Raw genomic sequence first — 4178 nt, 5'->3', positions numbered from 1 at the left:
ACTGTGCTACTCAAATCCCAGACTTACTGCTTGAAAGCACTACAACCTTAGCCCTGAGCCAGTCTTGAGCTCCAGCCAGGTGGATCCCCGTCCACTCACAAAGCCCTACTGATTTCACTGGGAGTTCTTTGGGGCCTAAATTTGCTCTTTTAAAAGCTCTTACCTTCAGGGCCGGCTCCAGCATTTCTGCCGCCCCAAGCAAAAAAAAAAAAAAAAAAAGCCGCAATCGCGACCGGCGACGGCAATTGGAAAAAAAAAAAAAAGCCGCGATCGGCAGCAGCAGTTCGGCAGCAGGTCCTTCCCTCCTAGAGGGAGTGAGGGACCTGTCACCCCCGAATGCCGCACATGCCACCCCTCTCCCTTGGCCGCCCCAAGGACCTGCTTGTTAAGCTGGTGCCTGGAGCCGGCCCTGCTTACCTTGCTGTATTCCGATTTCATTACTGGCCACTGCTGTCGAGATGTTCCTGTGGAAAACTGCTCCCTATATTTTTTTTCTGATGGCATGGAATCTATAGCCATTAGTGGTTTTTGTGCTTGTCTCAGTTATACTTCATTTTCCTCCTGCTATTCTCTGCTCATAAAGTAGATACCTGTCAAATACACACATCAGTTACTTAAAAATATATTAATTTAACTGTATTATTTTTTAAATGGGCATTCATTTCAGGTCATTATATTTTAATATGTTTCCTTTGGTGCAAAAGTATTTTGATAAATAATTCATATTAGAGACAAAATTTACAGGACTAATACTATTAGAAACACAAATGAATACAATGAAGTAGTAGAATGTACATACATGGCCACATTTATATTTTCAGATTTACGTTATTACAATATTCTTTATTATCTTTGATTTATAAAAGCTCCAGCCTGTGCGGGGGTAGATAAATTATTTCTTAAGAATTTATTCTATTTTTCATCAAAGTTAAACAAGGAAAAGATGGGGAAAGAACATTTTCTCTTCCTAGATGTATAGTTTATTCAGCTATACAAATATAAACAGCAACAAAAGGCATTACTTATTTTTTTAAATTATTACCTATGGTCCTGTTTTTATTCCACTTATCCAGGTAAAACTTCCATTGGAGGCCAGAGGGCTAAAATTGCAGGACTGGGCCTCTCTGCTGAAGCTGCAAACAAACAAAGTGTCACTTATGGTAGTTTTTGTGATGTTGACATTTGCTCACTGAGAACTGTACTAAAACTACTGCGCTTCATCTCACACTGGCTCCTTAATAGTCGTCTGGTGATATCAACTTCTGGTCACAACCTACTTACATTGGATTTGATCCAGCAATACAGAAGTGAAAGGCTTTATAATCCTTTCCATTAAGGTTCCATTAAGGTCAGGACACTTAAAATTGGAAGGAGGGCTTTTCCATTCCAATGTTAGTTGGATGAAATAATATTTCTTTTTTTTTCTTTTAAACAGAAGTCCTGTGAGATCTTTCACATCCACTGCTGAAAGGCCTGCAGCTCACTCAGCTTCCAACCATTTGAGATGGATTGGCCTCAACTTCATCTTAATCCTGTCACCACAACTATAGTTAGAGTTCACTCTAGAACAGTGCAAGCCATTCCAACCTCTGTGGCCAGTACACACCACCTTTGCTGTGTCCCCAGCTCCTGCTGGCCTATGAGGCATGTGACCACATTCACAATTTGAACCCTGATCCTTACTTCACTAGACAACCTAGCCAGACCTGGGAATATTTTGCATTGGTTTTAGGCATACTATGGGCCAGGGCAGGTAGACAGGGTATATTCCAAATAGTCTTAACCTCTGAGTAGATGGTCAAGCTACAGGGGGGCAGAAGTCTATGTACTTCTATAAACAATTACCAATTCACCTTTCCAGTGTCTCATTTTGGAGCTTGGTTCAGTGTTTAGGCCAGTCTCTGAAGAAAATACTGAGTATTTATGATCTGTGTAGAAAGCAGCTCCTAGTTTGGAATTTATTTCTGGCAACAGGTTGGGGAGGGAGAAAAAAAAAGCTGCATTATTCATTAAAGCAATTTTTTATTATCCTCCACAGTTTCATTGTTCACTAAAGCAATTTTTATTACTCAGGGATTTCACTTTTATTATTATTATGTTCAAAGGATGGTTTCTGTGAACACTCACACCCCTGCATACAGCTATGCATTTTTTTAAAGCTGTAGAATATGTGGTAGTGAAAACCTAAATATCACCAGTCAAACCTCCAGAAAATCAAACAGCCGGAGATGTTAGTGACAAATTGTCCCTACCATTGTTTGGTTGAACTCCACAGAGAATCTGGGGCCCTTAGTATTGAGTCTAACTTGATTTATTCTTAATATTACAACAAAAGTCTAGACTTCACTCCATTTTGTAAGTTACAACAATATAAGAAATACAACAGACAGGATACATAAATGGCTATTTTTCTTATACCTTCCAAAAATAGGCATTTCTACAAAGAGATGAGGGGTATTATGAGATATGCAGTGATTGCCATAAACCTGAATAGAAAAAAGACACAGGATAAATCTAAAGGAGCAATATAAAATATGCTTTTGACTCTCAGGAGTTAATGGATCTTATTTTTGGTGCTACCTTGTTTGGTGTAACTAAATTTTCACTCTGGATTACAAATAATCCCATAATTCATCTCGTTCTGAGCAGCTAAAATATTTATTTCTTTTTGACCTCCCCCTAGGTGCGTTCAAAGAAAAACAAATGGATTCTACTTGGGGCATGCAGATTTTTTGTGCCTCTATCCCAGAAACCTGAAACCAACCCAGCTCTCTTGTGATTGAAGAAAGCTGAGTTGGCTGGGTTAAATCTGTTGTCAATATGCCTGGCTTACATAGTGAAATAGTTTCTTTCTGAGCAAGAGAAAGATTTACTGTAGGCAAGATATGGACTTTAGATACATAAGCATGGATCATAGGGGCAGGGAAGGGAGGATGAGTGATTCTTTAAAAAAAAAAAAAAAAAAGCAAAAGCACTATATACCTTAGCAGGAAACTCCTGACCTATGAATAATCAAGTTCCTTAATCAACAGACTTTATCTACTTAAACTATCATCCGCATCAGAATCCAATTATGGCAAAGCCTACAGAAAACAGGTCTGGCACACTTTAATATTTTGGTATTAATCTAATTTAGCACTGGTTTCAATTACAATGAAGCACGTATTATCAAGAGATAAATTTTGTTTGTTGGCATTTTAATCACATTTTTTTCCATATTGTCTCTGATCTAGCTTTCTGGGTACTTTTGCCATGCACACTGCCGTAGATTTAGAGATTTTCTCTATTTTACTATGAGAAATCAAACCCGGCTTCTCTGAAGAAAATGAGTGAAAGCAATACATTTAAAAACCAGGTTGGAGTTTCTGTAGCAATGATTCCACAGTGATGCAACTCAAATTGACATCAAAGAACAAATGTATCAGGTCATTCTGACAACTGGAATAATTGCTGTAAAAAGAATGCATGCATATATCTGGAATAAAAAGTGACTATCCTAAGTAAAATGAGCATTTTCTTTAGTATTAAATGTACAACGTCATTCATGCATCAGTCTATTTTAGGTGTCTTTTTTCCCATCAATGTGCATGTAACAGCCATTGAAATTGGTTGAAGTTATACAGAGAATAGACCTCCTATTTAGTTGTCATATGTACTGCAGAATTATCTCATTTTTCCATTTTAATAACATACAGAAGAGATGTGGAAATAATTTTCTCCTTCTTCCTGCTGAATTTGGCTGAAACCCTGCAGCTTTCCTTCTTACATTCATTGAGGAAAATGTCATCTGCACAATCCTAAATACTTACAGGTATTTACAAGCCTTTGCTGCAAAACCATTCCTAGTTAGTAATGTGCATCTTACAGCTAAAAGACCCAAGTCTCTAAGAAGTGGAAAATTTTGCTTCAGTGTGCATTCCTAAAATGCAAATATAACTGCATATGCTGATAATTTTGAGGGTTTGCTGGATTAACAGAGGATCATGAATTTATAGTAGCGATTAGAATCATACTGCTGAAAAGAGATAACAGGAGTGTTTGGAAATATTAAAAAGCAAGCTGCCAAATATTAGGAAGCAGATCTCAATGATCCATCCACAGCTGCATAATATTACAAACCTCACACAGTCCATGCAGGTCCAAGAAGTGACAGGATTTGAACTCAGAGTTTATAATTC

At 37.7% G+C, this 4178-nt stretch overlaps 1 long non-coding RNA gene across 1 annotated transcript; it reads right to left on the bottom strand.

The window, feature by feature from the left end:
- Positions 1-422: 422 nt before the first annotated feature.
- LOC135973574 (uncharacterized) lies at positions 423-2217 on the bottom strand. The gene is made up of 3 exons (XR_010590481.1): positions 1854-2217; positions 1043-1133; positions 423-590 (listed from the first exon to the last, which is right to left on the bottom strand). It is a non-coding gene; the product is annotated as an uncharacterized LOC135973574 (long non-coding RNA).
- Between the last annotated feature and the right edge of the window lie 1961 nt (positions 2218-4178).

The sequence above is a fragment of the Chrysemys picta genome, chromosome 9 (genome assembly GCF_011386835.1).
Source record: "Chrysemys picta bellii isolate R12L10 chromosome 9, ASM1138683v2, whole genome shotgun sequence".
NCBI lineage: Eukaryota > Metazoa > Chordata > Testudines > Emydidae > Chrysemys > Chrysemys picta.
Note: the sequence above shows the minus strand (reverse complement) of the source record. Positions and strands in the feature narration are given on the sequence as shown.